This window comes from Lates calcarifer, linkage group LG1, assembly GCF_001640805.2.
Source record: "Lates calcarifer isolate ASB-BC8 linkage group LG1, TLL_Latcal_v3, whole genome shotgun sequence".
Taxonomy (NCBI): Eukaryota; Metazoa; Chordata; class Actinopteri; family Centropomidae; genus Lates; species Lates calcarifer.
Window position 1 is genome coordinate 10,086,158 of NC_066833.1, and position 16,175 is coordinate 10,102,332.

Sequence of the window (16,175 nt, forward strand, 5' to 3'; positions counted from 1 at the left end):
CAGGCCATGAGTGTTTGTATTCATCATTTCAGTCAGCTGCTTATTTACTTTATTTATTTACTTACACAACTAGAAGACAGACTCAGAGACAGTAACTGTCATATAGAGTTAAATCTTAAACTTTCAGTAACGTTATTTTTCCAGAAACTAAACAGGGACCAGAAGTTTGAGCTTTTGTCTCTATTGTCAGTAACTGACACAGTAATTAAAAATAACACGTCAAAACCTGGCATTCAAGCTGGATAATTAACTCAATTAAATATCAACCACAGAAATGTGTTTTCAAACACAAGAATTCCTTAGTAGGTATAACAGCAGGTAGTGTTCGTCTGTGTGATAGAGAGGTAGTGAGAAAATGACAGTGGAGCACAGTGAATCATGTGTTTCGAGGCACAGTGTGTTTCAGCATCACCTACAGAGAGCAATCTGCCGTGGTGTTAGGCCAGGGTTTCCCTGCCAATCTCCTCTCTTTTTTTATTTTTTATTCTTCACCACCTAAAACCATCAGCTAAAAAGCAAAGTCAAAAATCACACTGACACTGTGTGGACGTATAAAAGCCTGTGTAGTTTTTGTAAGATGAGAGAACACGTTCTTCAGAAGCAGTAAAATCCATCTTCTTCATTCTAGTGTTTTGCAGCTGCAGTAGTTATGGAAGCTTACAGTGGCTAATGTTAGCAAACATTAGACAGATGTAGCTACATTAAACCATTTACCATTATCCTGTAATTGGTCCTTGTGGCCGCAGTGGCTGTTTTCCAGTTTCACTTCAAGTCTATTCACACTCCACATCTGACAGGACTGAAAGATTTTCTACTCAAAGAGAGGTTTGAAGAGATTTTAAGACTAAGTGGGCACAATGTGAGAGGGTCTGAACACTTTCCGAAATCACTTTATGACATTATCCAAAACTGCTGCTGTGTCCAATAATAATGTGTTGAAAAGACTGCGACGTAAGTAGAAATCAATGAGCCCTAATACGAGGCTGAAGTTTTTCTTGATCACTGCAAGACTCTTATATTAAGTTTGAGCCAGCTACCATCTATTTCACTGACTATATATAAAATGGTGTTTACTCTGTAGCTGTAGGATTATGTTATTTCTTTCAGCTGAGGAAATAATCAATAATATATATCAGCTTTTACCTGTTTTGTTTACATGCTCCCTCTCTGTAGGAAAGTGGACAAATTTACTCAGAGGGTGACCTTTTCACTGATTCTGTTAATGTAAAGTAAATATTTGTGTTCATGCTTGGCACAATTGTGCTGTATCTGGTTTAATAATACGTGCACCACTAACACGAGCCTCAAGTTTAATTAACAGAGAATTAACGGATTTGCAGTCTAGTAAATCATGTCATACTTAAGATTGTTTGGTCCATACGTTACGGCTCTTTTGATAGAGAAGTTGAGATAAAGTAGTTCAGATACTGCAGCTGTAGCACCTGCACTCGGCCCTCTCTTCCTTTCTGCTTGGCTACCCCCCTGCTCTCTGACTGAAAGGTTTGCCGTGTGGTGGTGGGGGGGGCGCTGAGCTTGTTGAAAACCTGAAGCACACAAACAGCTCATGCATGCACAATGTCTGATATACACTCCATCTCTATTAATATTTGAAATCCTGCAGCTCAATCTCTTACCGCTGCCTCTCTCCCCTCCCTCTGCTGCTCCATACAGTCCATCTTGTTTGTATTGACTGCTCCCCTCAGTGAGGCAGGGGGTACTCAGTGATCCATTGAAGGGTAAAGTGAAAACCTCAGAATCTGTCATCATGCGTGGTTACAAAATGCTTTCTCAAGCCCAATTTAGGCAGGATTTATATTCCAGGGAAGTTCGTGGGTGGTAAAACATTAGCCATGCTGGTTGGTAAGGATGACAATGGTTGGAGGTTATCTTTCATTTCGCTGTCATCACATGACCACGCCTCCTTAGGTTAGAGACGGGTAGGAAGATGCAAACAAGCTGGTCACTCGCCAGACTGCACCGGCTGCCGTTCAGCAGAAAAATAGGTTTGTAGCAAATCACAAGCGACAACCAGCAAATCTTGACGACGCTGTGGAGACGTCCATCTAACAATCAAATGCAGACACTGGAGAAAGGAACAGTGTGTGTGTAAAATCTGTACTTACACTGTGATACAGATGTTACACCACATGTGTAAAACCCCGTCCCCAGCCACGTGTACAACTCCACCCGATTTCCTCAGGCATTTTATTGCAGTTTTACTTCTGCATTTTAATCTGTGGGGCAGTGCGGTTATTATTATGTGGAATATTTATCACCACTGCTTCTACAAAAATCACCAGTTGTAATAATGCAGATGACACACACATTTAATTGGTTTTCTCACTTGCTTTAGTGTACACAGTTCCTGACCGCCATCTTTAAAATACAGCGACAATCATGTCCAAACATCACATCAAGGAAAAAATAAAAAAATAAATAAAAACACAAATGAATTAAACTACTGAAAGTCCACAGCATGTCTCTGCTTTGATACCAAACTTGTCTCTGACTCTGTGTCACTGTGTGAACCCTACTGGCCTCTCAGGTCATGTGGTACCTTTCTGCTAACCATTCCCAGTGTCTAAAATAAGCATGGAGAAGCAACACATCGTAAACATCCTGAAGATTTCCCAGAACTGGACTCACCATTATCCACCTCAGTTTTAAACTCTACATTTTTCTTTTCTTTTAATTTGTGATTGATCCCGTATCTCTCACTTAATGCTTCTATGTTTTGTGTAAAGTTAGGTATTGAGTGCACACACTAAATAATACACTGTCTATAGCTGTGTAACTCAGATGTAACGTGGAGCTATCCATGTGCACAGTGACTGATTCAGTGAGTTGGCCTCAAAGGTTAGAACGATTCATAATTAAGCAACCGCACGCTGATGAAAGCTTCGGTCAAAATGCCTGTGAGTTACACTCCCCTGTGTCATTTGATTAAAGTTCATAAATAATATAAAAATAAAAATTCAGTGTACTGACGCTGGGTTTTCTAGCACACCACTCTGCTTCTTCTGATGTTGATGAACACACACAAACACACTCACACACTGCCTCTCTGAGGAGTTTAGTGATAATGAGTTGAGTATTATTATTTTTTAGATCTGAATGCACTTTAAAACTAATTTCACTACTTGCTCTCTATTGCAGTTAAACACCAGCACACACACACACACACACACACACAAATCAACAATCATTCTTTCTTCATCATACACACACACACTCTCTTTAAGTCTCCCTATATCCAGGGTGCTAATTATAGCTTGCCCATTAATCAGCGACAGCTGTAATTATACTAATTCCAGTGTGTAATCTGATCAAGGTGAGGAAGATCAAATCACAGCCTTTCTCTCCTGGAAGGCTTTAAGGGGGTTTCAGTAATAGACAGCAAAACAATCTGATTCGACTCGGTGTGGAAGCTGATTAGCAGGGCAAGGCGAGCATGTGTGTAAATAAAAGTATCTCTGTTGTCTGCGAGCCCTTTTGGCTGCTAATTTGCTTTTATTAATTTTATGAAAAGTTGATTTTTAGAGCTGAAATTAACCTTCGAGGAATAGTGACAACTATGCAGCTGATGTCTGGTTGGACTTTCTGATTCACTGGAAACATGAGTATTGATTTGTTTTAACAGCCACTTTTCACTTTTTAATTTTGTTTTTTATACAAGAGTCTAGACTAGACCTGATGCCCACCTGACGCTGCTGAGCCTGACAGACAGCTGTGTTTTATCAGTGCTGGGCTACGGTAATACAATCCTCCTCAGTCTGTTCTGTGGTGTGTGTTAGTTGAGAAGTTGTTTGCTGTTGTGCAGCGTTAATTTCTGACTTTCAGAGCAGGTCTGTGCGCTGTGTGTGGCTGACTGAGGAGAGTCTTTAAATGAATGTGTAGAATAACCAACATACTCATTATGGACTTTTGTTATTTCTGCGTAATTATCGTGTGAATACTTAATACTGTTTGGTTTTGCAGCTTACATCAGAGTATAAACATGCTACTCAATCAAATGCCTGCACGTTTGCTCTAAGTTCTGCAAGTGCTTTTGCTGCTTGTGGTTTTGGAAAGATGATAAAAAAAAAGACACCACCCTCTAAACTCTTTATATAACCCAGTATCTTTCTAACTGGAGCCCCACGCACAGCGCTTCAGCATGGGGAGAAATCCAAAGCTTAACGGGGCTGAACAAGTTACAGCTGAGCTGAGACTGGACGGTTGCTGTTTGGCAGAAGGAGGGTGCAGAAAACGAAAATCCAAGAAATCCAGCATCAGTCAGGCTCTATTGGACACTCTGCTTCACACATTATCAAAATGCCCCACGTGTAATCATACCCACACTGACTATGTATACAACATGTCAGGGTTGAATAATAAAGCTGGGATCATCACTTATCCCAGAAGTACACAGACCTGGTGTTACAGTAAAGATACATAAACACAGCTCTGCCTGTAGAGTAATATGAAGTTTAATCATTGCTCCAGATGCACCGAGCTCCCATCTGCAGTTTGTACAGTGTGAAACAGATGTCACTGTGACAGTAAGCAGACTGACTCTGCTGGGTCAAAGCTACACTATCAGTGATAGCAGTCGCTATTGCAGCTTCGCCTCAGTGACTACATTGTTTTTGCATCTGGTCACTGCTCCCACTTTCAGGTTCCAAAACAAATGTGGGCTTTGATAGCGGATCTGCCCGTCTCCTGTCTGCTCGCAGGCATGGACGGAGATAAACCAGCGTACATGTGACAACAAGTGAGCGAGAAAGTGCGTTACAGATCAACAGAGTGTGGGCGCCAAGTGTGAAAAAACACAGGTACTCTCTCCAGATGGATTCTTCACATAGAAATACATTGTAATCAGTGTGATACAGTGCTGTTAACCACGTCCGACTGCTGGATCCTACAGAGCATATGCTGCTAGAGCAACTGAAGGAAGACAAGCCAAAACACAGAAACAGAATTCCATTTCAACTTAACGAAACGTTGACTTTAAGATATTTTAGAATGCTGATGTTGACTTTCACATTAGACCACATCACCGCACTCAAAAAGAGTCCTAATCAGCAGCTTTCCAAAAGCAACTTTAGAGGCAAATGATTGATGAGGATTAGAGTATGAGTGTGGAGGATAGATGTTTGAATGAATTGATCTTTAACCAGAAGCCAGACGAAGGCATTTGTATCTTTTTTTAAGGCGATAAAACAAAAGCCATTTTATCTTAGTTTCACCTTTAACCTGTTCCCTTTGTTTGTCTGGATTTTTGTGGATCACATATCAGCTTCATCTACTAGTGCACGACTCACACGCTGCCCCGAGCGTGGGCATCAGCCCAAAATGTAAAAACATCTCCCAACCTCTTCTAACCTTGTCTACAATGCTTGGACTCCTGGGTGTTGATCGACACTGGAGACCACACTCGCCTTCTGCTTGTAATTTGGGAAGCTAGACACACAGGGCCATCTGTCACATCTGGCCAACGCCAGGAGGGTCAGAGTCCACTTTCCACTGGTGTGGGGCAGGTTTTCAAACCGTGAAGTGAGGACTGGATATACCGGGTTGTTCTGAAAGTTAGTCAGTTATTGTTATCACTGTTGATTTGGTCCATTTATCAGCACAGTCTGCAGCAGTCGCTACGACACGCAGCTCACGGAGGAATTAGGCAGCCTTTAAAACATTTTGTGCCAGATTGCTGCAATTTGCGTCAAAAATTGCACTGTTTATCTGAGCAACGAATCAGTCAAATCTGAACACACAGGAATGATACAGATTCAGAACGTAAAAACAAAAATGTAAACAGATACTGGCTGGGAAAACAAGGCCCCTGAGATGTAGCCCACGGTTAATTAACTGACTCCAAGGTTGTCTCGATTCGGTCTGACTTGGGCCCCTGAGGTCTGACCTTGAAAAGCCCTCGCATAAATTGCAGGTAATCATGAAGTGGTAAATATAAAAAAAAATGAACAGAGGGTGATATCATTTGGTGCTGAGACTTATATTGTTCCTTTAATCATTTCATGGGGCTGTAACTCAATAAATGCTTCAGTAATAGAATCCTGAGCAATGTGGGGAGCAGTGTTAATATGGGTCAGCCCAGCAGTTTGCTATCAAAATTTCAACAGAACCTCCATATTGCTGACCAGAGGGTTAGCCGAGACATTAAATATATAATCAGTGAAGTTTTCTGGTGGAGTCATTTAAAATGCCTTGGCCTGAAATGCTTCAGCTCAAAGTCAATGTGTCCTCAGACGAGGGAGAAGTGAGGAAATTAACTCAAATCATCTCTCAGCTTCATACTTCTCATTGCCTCGTGTGCCATCACAACACTCAGGGCTGAATTAGAAGTCCCAGCTGTGGGACTAAAGGTCACTTTTCCAGCAGTCCCCATTTCATGGGTACACTGCTTAGATGCACAAAAATATAATCTACTCATGACAAAGATGAAATATGGCTGGCCTGTGGTGGCGGTATGAAGATTAAATCATTGGAGGCAGCCGCCTTTGCAGCAACGACAAGAAAACGTGATTAAATAAGGTGTGTTGTTGTTGTGCACAGCTCTCATCACATCCATCACTCAGTGAAGACCTGACACTGTATCATGAGATCAAAATGCATCAATACATCTACAACAATGCCACCAAGACAAAATGTACTTCAGGAATATATACATTACTGAAAGCTGCGACAGCGCATTAGTGTTTTACAGTGGATTTTTAAAAAGCACCACAGAAACTGTTTAGATGATGGAAATTTCTCGGTTTTCCTCACCTGATTTTTCTCGCTGGTCTTGGTTCTCAAACTGAAACCTCTGCAAAATTCTCTCCACCACAAGACGTGAAATTAATCAGCTGTTCCTTTTTACTCCTCGTGATGTTGTCTTTCAATAAAAAAACACTATGAGCATCAGCAACTCACTGAAGTGCACATAAAGAACAACAGGAGTGCCACCGGCTTGTCGTCTACCCTGCAACAGCACATCACACTCTAACCGAACGAGCGCTGGCTATCTTACATACGCTGCACTAAATATTCATTTCATTAATGGAGGTGAGGTGGAGGCAGAAGGGCACGATGCCATGGGTTATGTTTCCAGCCACAGAAGCTACAGGAATGTTTCTGCCGTAAACACTCGCAAATGTCAGCACACAGGGAACAGGACATTGGCTAAAAATTCAGCATTACAAATACTGGAAATTAACAACAGGTCTGGCTTGTGTGTCTGCACGCGAGGGGCTGTTTTGCAGTTTGACAGTGTAAGCAAACAAATATGTGCTCGTGTCACCAAGTGCACAATACGTGTTGTGTGTGTTTGGGGCTGATAGAGAAGCTAATGCAGGCCACGCTGTCTGCGGTTTAGGAGTGTCTGCTCTTTACGGGAGGAGGCAGGGTGACACACTCGCCGTCTTTACCCTGGGAGACATAAAAACAGCATGGTGCCATCACCTGAGAGCCACTGGGCACAGCCCCCCACCTGTGGTGATCAGAATCTTCTCAAGGCGGCCCTCCTCTACCCGACAGTTCCTTCCCCCCAGCACCCAGCGGGAAAATGGAGACTATTTAAGAAGAGCGCAAGGAGGGAAGTAAATGTCTCCTCTCGTCAATAACACCACCTGTGTCTGAGCTTACTTAACTTAAAAACGTATTATCACCTCTAAAGAGCAGTCAAACCTGACACAGAGACGATCAAGACATCCTGACTTTTAGCTCATAATATAGATGAAGCTTCCTACCCACATCTCTCAAACTCTACAGTCAAAGCTAAAATGTGAATATCTCAGCTCCATGCAGAGATCATCCTGATTACCTTATTTTCTCGAGAGGCACAGGCTCTGTTTTTACAGGCTGCGTAGTACTCCCAGTGATGAGTAATTGATGAGCGATTGTTATCTTGTGTGATTGAGTCACCACGACATAATGGGAGGAAGGGACATGGGAACGTACTGTATGCATTGTGTATACATGTACTTCTACGCACTATAATTAATCACCTTTACACTGCAGAGTGAGGGTTTTGAGACTCAGTTGAACTGGGGGTAAACGGAGGAGACAGGCAGAGAAAGACAAAAAGGGATGGAGGAAGAGTGGAGGATCCCCTGATATTTGAGCTGTTCTAAAAATAGCCACACTGGAGCTGAGATATGAGTTGTACTCCTCAAAGGCCTCAGAGAGAAAAAGAGAAAAAACTCATATCCACTCCGTTGTCATGCTGAACACTAGAGGTGATGCAGTGTGGCATCTGGCGCATGTATAGGTTACAGCGTTGTTTATGAAGTCTGTCTCAGTCTGAACATGAGCCCTCTTCATGTCTGGATGACTGGTAATATGACCCCTCATCTGGTCATCAGTCAGTGGAGTAACTCCAGGGCTGACAGAGTCATGTAGCCCGCAGACTCAAACTCAGGCACAATGCTGAATTCGTCTCAGATATCAGCGGCGTGGTCATCTAGGATTCCCACTGTCGCACCTGTAAGTCACTCTGTGTTTGAGCGCCAGCTAAATGGCTTAAATGTCACAGTTCTGAACTCACCGTTCCACCGAGGAGTCAAAGGGAAAACTTGCTTGTGCCAATCGTCTGCGGTCCACAGATGCCACACACAGCTCCTGAGGAAAAAAAGGAAATCGTTAATACATCTGACAGTATTCAGTATAAGGTCACTACTAAGTCATAACTAAATGAATATAAATATTTGAGTTGATTGAATTTCCTCAAAAAAATCTCAAATATTAAAGTGAACAATGGGAGTCTGGTTTAGAAAATCCTCTCTACCCATGTCAAAAGGGACTTCCTGCTTTCAGTGCTGAAATAAAACTAGACTGGCGTTACTCACAGGGTGTGTGATTTCTTAAAAGAAGATGACTGAACTTTTTTTTGAGGAGATGCCACACATTGAACCTGAAGCAGCACTAAAAACAAATTGGGCCAAGGATCTCTGCAGGCAGTCAGCAGGGATGTCATGGCATGACCACGGCATGAGAAGAACCCGCTGGCCAGCACCCTCCTGACCCTGCCCCAGGTAGCTTGACTCCAAACGGCACCAAGCACAACAATAACACAACACAGAGTGGCAGCACACAGCCAAAGACATCCACAGAGGGGTGAGAGCAGGGAACAGATGCCGCCCCGTCGTCCAATCACATGAGTGACTGTGATTCCACCGTTACAGGCGCAAGGACGGAGATATCTTGAAAACAGAAAATGGAGGTGACACTGGCAAGGTTTAGCATGAACTGAACCTGAGTGGCAGGCTTCTAAATAAATTAAGATCAAGTTACTTGTCTGATGCTGCCCGAGCGACCTGCCCTTCAACAGTGACAAACAGAGAGGAGATTCAAAGATACGAGAGCTGCATCAGTAGCACATTTAACGCTGATAATATATAAAGCTGCAGACCACATGGCATCCAGCTTGGGCATATGGGAAACTTTGGCTGGAAAAAACACACACTCCGTCATCTGTATTCAAGGCATCCACCAAGGTGCTCTACACCTCTCTGAGCTGCCACAAAGATTTCCTGCAGAGGAGTCACCTTCCACAAAGTTAGTCTGAATTTACATATTTTTACATGCAACATGTGCATGTTACTATGCATTTATTTTTACCAACGTTTAAAAAAAACTGTTTCAGAAACATGAGTGACCTTCAATGAAGCTAAACTACCAATAAATGAGTCTTACATTTACTAACCCCACACAGCATGAACCTGCTTTGAAAGTCTGTTTCTGCATGTAAAGCTTGATGTGAGTTAAAGGCAGCAATGTTAAAAATTACAAGTCAGCAATGAAAGTGGAGCATGGACGCACTGAATGTGCAAGAGCGTTGGCTTTTTTATTTTTTATTTTTTGGTTAATATAGAGCAAGATTTGTTACATAAGTCAGCTGGGAGTTGCTATGACTCACCTTGCGTTTTCTCCCTCTTGTGATTTGTGACCAAGTAATGCAACAGAAGAGGAGGAGGAGGAGGAGGACAGACTAGTCCTTAAGCTGCCTCGTCTCTAAGGACACAAGTGTGTGCTGCTGCTAATTTAGCAGAAGTGAATGCATCAATTTGAGTTTAAGAACATTCAACCACCACTACTATCTTCTCTGGGGATTCCGTCTTGCCTCCTCCGCTAACTATCGAGGGCAGAGGGAAAAAGACAATCTGAGGGCTAATGGCAGCAGCAGAGGCTGAAGGTTGTGCAGTGAAACACAACCCTGTAATGAAGTCTCATGATAGCACAGCATCAAGAAGCATCAAGAAGCATTATTCTGCTGAAATGGAGGGGATAAGCTGCATGCCAGAAACCCTTGCCCCCCACCCCACCGTCAACAGTAGCAAGGAATCTGCATTATGTGGTTCATCCTGACAGTCACTTTCCACTGTGAGGCTGAGTCTGCTACGAAATTCAGAGCAGCTGCAAATCTTATTGAAAACAGCCTCTGATTCAGCGTGGGTTTTTTTTAACAGATCGTATTCTTAGTAACAGTTCCACATGAGCAGCCAAACACAGTGGCAGATGTCAATTGTGATAAATTTAAGACAACAACGGGTAAGCTGTTTAATGTTAATGAATCAACAAAACGCTTAGGCAGCTGATTTCTAAATGAGCTCTGCACGTCACGCAGCTTCTTACAGCAACTCGTGAAACCTGGACACAAAACAGTTTTGGAGTGACAACCGTGGGTAATGGAGTCTGCCCTAAGCTGCTCCAAACTTTCAACACAGTGCAATTAACCCCGTTTCCAGAGTCAGAGAAAGTTCACTTGCTTTTCCGACATCAGGCTAAAACCCAAAACAGTGTTCAATGATGTGTGTTTCTTCCTTTCAGCTAGTTACAGAGAAATGATATTGCTGTTAAGAAAGTGTGCAGCATCGATGCATTCTCAGCTTCAGACTGTGGCTCAGTCTTTCTCATCCCTTCTTCTATAAGGTTTATAAAATGTGACCAATCCCCGTCTTAATAGGATCAAACCTCATGTAAATTTGTGACAGTAAAATTCAGTGAAGGAAGAATCTCTGTCACCGCTGACGTATCCTCTTTATCTCATTCATATGTATGTATATATCGAAGAAAAAGTCAAAAGCATCGGTTAAGACACAGACACCAACTAACAGCTGAAAATAAAGCTTATCATCCAGGACAGTTCATATTTCTCTAAGGCTACTACATGTATTTCTAATTGCATCAGTATTAGTTCTGTAAAGCCCAATTCATCTCTGATCTTTTGTTTATGATGCCCCATTGCACTCTGGGTAAACCAGCTCTCAAAACCACCCCAGTGCCCTTATCTTTAAAGCACTGGAACTGGATCATAACAGACAGTGTTGTTGTGAAGTGAATCAATAAGTGCACACGTAAACAAACAGCAGCCTTCAGTTACAACTAATGATGTAGGACAGTGAGCGTTGGCAGGTGTACACATCCTTTAATGTGACATGACCTCTGCCCGGTTTTGATTCGTCTTTGTTTGTCGTGTTATCAGGCCTTTAAAGACGAAAAGATGCTGCTGAATTCAATCAGCTTCATCTAAAGCATCCACATTACTGACTTTACCTTAAAATTCTCTTTGCATATTATCGCAGGTGGAAGTGACAGGCCAGATGATGCCGCGACAGTGATCGATGACTGCAACAAACTTCAGCGCTCTCCGGCATCATTATGCAGATGGCGTGACAGCTGATGGCTTTTTGAGCCTGTTGGCTGCCAAAAAGCCTGTTCACTTTTTAAAACTGAAGTCAGGGATTAGGATGGAAGTCACATACTGGGGAAGTCTGTGAGCGAAGAGGGAATGACTCACTCCCTCTTGCTCTGAACGCTGCTACGAAGGCATCTTTGAGGAATTTACACAGTCAGTGCTGAATGTGAGGACGGGCACGTCTGGTCAGCAAACCTTCCCTGAGTTAGTAAAGTTTCTGAGAAATGTAGCAGCATAACATTCCTCCATCCTTTGAATTAAAGGTGATCAAAGCTGCCCTGTTAATGTCAAAATGTGACACGAACGCAACACCGATGCAACACTGGTTTCAAATCTGATGCGTCAAGTGAGACTTCTAATGAAATACAAAGTACTAAGTCTTCCTGAGGCTAAAGTAGATGCAGATTAAAAACTCAATGCTTTTTAAACATGTTATTTGTGCGTGTATATTCGTCATCAATGTAGTCGACTTTCCAATGCCTGTCCTATTTCCTTCTCCTTTCTGTCTACCCACATCCTTTCTTTTCCCCCACCCATCTGTTTTTCTTGCTTGCTCAAAAAAAGAAAACTTTTTTCTCCTTTGACACTCGTGTTGACAGCTTTGTGCATCTTGCCAGTACACAAAGCAGCAAAAGAAGGATTTCAGCCCAACACCCACAAGGAGCTACAGTGGGTTCAGTTCCAGCTGATGCTCGACCAAATGCCAAAAGAAGACATAAACAATGTTTAGGGCCAGTAGTCAAAAGTATGTCTGAACAAGTTATTTATGCATAACCACTGCATATAAGGGGATACTGGGGATGAGCAGCAACAACCACTCTGAACAGACTGCTGTATTAAACACACAAAAAGAGGTTTCATGTATTGTTGCATTTAACTTTAAAGCCAAAGAAGAAATGGAAGATTTCTTCTTTTACAAATTTTGTTTTTTGGTGTTAAACACTGACCAGAAGCTTTATGATTAGAGGCTTTTTATTTATGTAATACAGAAATAAATGTAGAATTTTGCCCTGTAATTACCACTCGTGGCCACTTGGTTGTTAACACTTTAAAAAAGATGAGCCAAACAAAAGTTATCTGTACTTTACAATCTTTAGTTTAACAGCCACTGATGTCACCAAACTATTTATGGCTTGACACAACAATGACAACACAGAAAGCACAACAGCTCATTACATCCCTACATGGCATACATCAGTATCTAAGAGCAGCTCGTTGACATTACTAAAAAAGGCTAAATGTTGGTTGCCAGAGGTGAACACAGAGACTTCATAAATAATTGTCACCCTTATAACGAGAAATTATATCTGAGAGCCACTTTGCATAACTCGTTCTGACAAAGGCTACACATACTGTACAAAGACAAACACACACACACGCATCAGGCTGATTAAACCCCCGGCGTCGGTACGCAGTATAGATTATGAGTCACAACCACTCATTAGAAGGGGACTAAACAGAGCGGCTGCATTAAAAGAGGTCACTCTCGTTTCAATGACTCTGTCACATACATTGTGACCAAGGGCAAAACTGTGTGTGTATCTATGCATGGGTGTGTATATGTAACTGTTAATGGTATTGACGAAACCCATGTATTTTGCTTTTAGTCCAGACCTGTAAACTTTTCCAAAAAGATCCAGGTGTCAGTAGTCAGGTATGTGCTGTACTTTTACACTATTTATGTTCATTGCAGTCTGAGTCTGCAGGTTTGAAGCTTTACTTAGTTTGAGCAGTGACTGTTTGCTGCAACACACAGCACACACACACACACACACACACTCATAACTCCACTCCAAATAAATGACTGACTGAGATCTGCTCTCTATCACTGTGTAATAAGTTCATCTGGAGATGAACAAAGCACATGATTCGATCTAAAAGATTTTGTCTGTGCTGTTTTTGTTTTAGGTTCTGCTGTCAGTCCAGTTGTGTCAAAGTAACGGCGACACTTTTACATAAAAACATTATTTAACTTATAATGTTCACCATTTTAGTTTAGTGTGTTCGCTTACTAACATTTGCTAATTACCGCTAAACACAAGTAGATCTAAGGCTGGTTTCTGGTCACAAACCAAAGGACTGGACAAGCTGTCAAGACATTCAATTCAAAACAAAAACTGTCTAAAGATTATAAGAGTGAGCAGAATTTATCCTGAGAGGAGATATCTCAGTGGATAAAAGTTTTGTCCTGCTGGTGGCATTAGAGACACTGCTATCCTCTGACAGGTACAAATCAAAGCAGTGAAAAATCACACTGCTTGTTTTGCTTTGAAATGTAAAGTCTGATATCAGTTCTGACTCAAAGTGAAGTTTCTGAGCATGGTCTACAGATGGGTCCAGTTACCCAACATCTTCAGTAGCCTGGAGGGTTTAGCACTCGCTCTTCCTGCACCGGCACCACACGTAAACACAGACAAATGAGGTCCTGACCTGAGCAAACATTCACTACATAATGATATACAACCAAGAATATGAAGATCTATCCATCTGTGAGCATGACTTGGCGATTTACTTCAACCTAAACTTTGCCAGTCAGTGCACTACAAACACATCAAACACTGGAGGGCTGAAATCCCCTCAGAATAACTTTTATTTGAACACATTTCGTTCAGAGTCATCACTTTTTCCAGATGACACAACCCTCTAGAGCGTGACATTCCCCATGTCACCATGACAACCCATCAAACTGTATTGATAATGACGTGTGACAGCAGTGGCCCGAGAGTCTCGGAGCTGAGTATTTGCTGAGTGTAGTTTGTGCTGAACAGGTGAGCGAACCTTAAAAAGATAAGATGATAAGCAGTGAGGGTCCAGAGTCCTGTGCAGCAGACTGAGACAATAATACATGCGTAATGTATTCAAGCTTAGAAACTAATTAGGGGACACTCTTCTCTCCCTTTCTCTTTCTGTACCTTCTCTCCTTTTTAGTGTGGCTACATCTGCACAGCTGCAGTTCCAACTTAATAATGAATATGTTTAAGAACCTACATCAGAATATGCACAGTATGACAGTGTGGGTGCATCTGCTGTCATCAACGTGGCCTTAACAGGAGACGTATTCTTACTTTCTTCCATACACATCCACTGGCACGAGGCAGGAGCTGCCTTTAATGTTTTAATTTGCAAATGCACAATTGTTTCTTTTGTTGTCAATGGCTTTTCTAAGTGCATAACTTTGGGTGGCTGCCAGATGCCAGGAGCATCAGTTTGGATTGAACTGTTCACTAAAGTTATAGGTCAGCACAAATGTCAGAGTGGAGGGCTGAGTTTGGTGCTTTGGCTTTTTTCAACAGGGACAATCTGACAATGCCAAGTCTGCTTTTTTGTTTTGTTTTGTTTTTTTACTGAACAAACAATGAATCACTTATCATACCTCTCCATAAAACCAGTCATCCCACAAAGCTGATGCAGACACAGATATGGACATTTTCAGGGAATGAAGTAAAGCTAATGCAGGCCGCATCCTTTGAAACTGCACAGCCACATACCAGTCCTATCATCATATCAGTCTTATCCTAAACTGCATCATCCCAACCAACAATATCAGGGCATGTTCTCTCACAAGACAGTTGGGGTAGATTAGTGGTTCTCCCTGGAAAAAATGACCAACCCAGTGTGTTCTGATGCTTGTAAGGCTATCAAGATCAAAACACACAAGCTTTAATCAGACAGAACGATGTGAAGGGAAGAGAAAAATAAAACAAAGCCTCTCTTGCTCTATCATGGTAACATGTGTGTCTGAAAACTCTCAAAGTACTGGGCAGTTTAATTACAGAAGTCACAACTTAAAAGCTTAACTTGCCTATTAATTCACTATCATCAAGAAAACTGAAGAGTTTAATCTCCTCAGACTGTGCATGTGTTTGTTTTTCACTTTTTTTGACTTCCAAAAACAAAGTTTGAGAACCACCAGTGTAGCAGCAGTTCAGGCTTTCAGCTTTGTTTAAACCCGCATTAACTGATTTGTTTTTCTTGCCACTTGGGAAAAGTGGAAACAAGCTACAACCAACAATGACGCAACACAGACAGATTATCATAGTAAAAGTATGAGCTTTGCTAAAACAGTGAGATAAAAGACATGAAACTGTATTTAGAGCTGGAGAGACGGCCGATCATCGAATACAGAATACAACACAATAAAACCTTTATTAGGTAGTGAACTTAATGTGTGGTAGTGAAAGTGATCGTGGCACGTCAAATACCTGGTTGTTCTGATTATGTATTTCTTCAGATATTCAAGGCCTCAAGAGGGAAATTTAATCACATCCATGCAAAACAGCGAGCTGTGTAACAGTGCTAAACACAGTGCCAGCTGAACATATGGAAACCAGTAAGAGGAGAAGGAGCAGGGAGCTGTGTTGTGGCCTGGCTGTGGTGACGCATGTCTGGGAGCCTGACTATTTTCAGTCTCCTTAACAGCTTCCTTTTACAACTCAACCCCACCCTTGCCTTTCTTGCCAACCACACCGGCCACCAGTTAGCGACACAGGCTCGTCCCGCA

The 16,175-nt window shown here is 42.1% G+C and overlaps 1 protein-coding gene across 1 annotated transcript in view; it reads right to left on the minus strand.

Moving 5' to 3' along the window:
• adarb1b (adenosine deaminase RNA specific B1b) overlaps nucleotides 1-16,175 on the minus strand; it is a 90,373-nt gene that overhangs the window by 51,036 nt on the left and 23,162 nt on the right. Inside the window, exon 2 of the mRNA XM_018682271.2 lies at nucleotides 8,525-8,598. The gene's annotated coding sequence lies outside the window, so the exon portion shown is untranslated. The remainder of the gene's footprint in view (nucleotides 1-8,524; nucleotides 8,599-16,175) is intronic.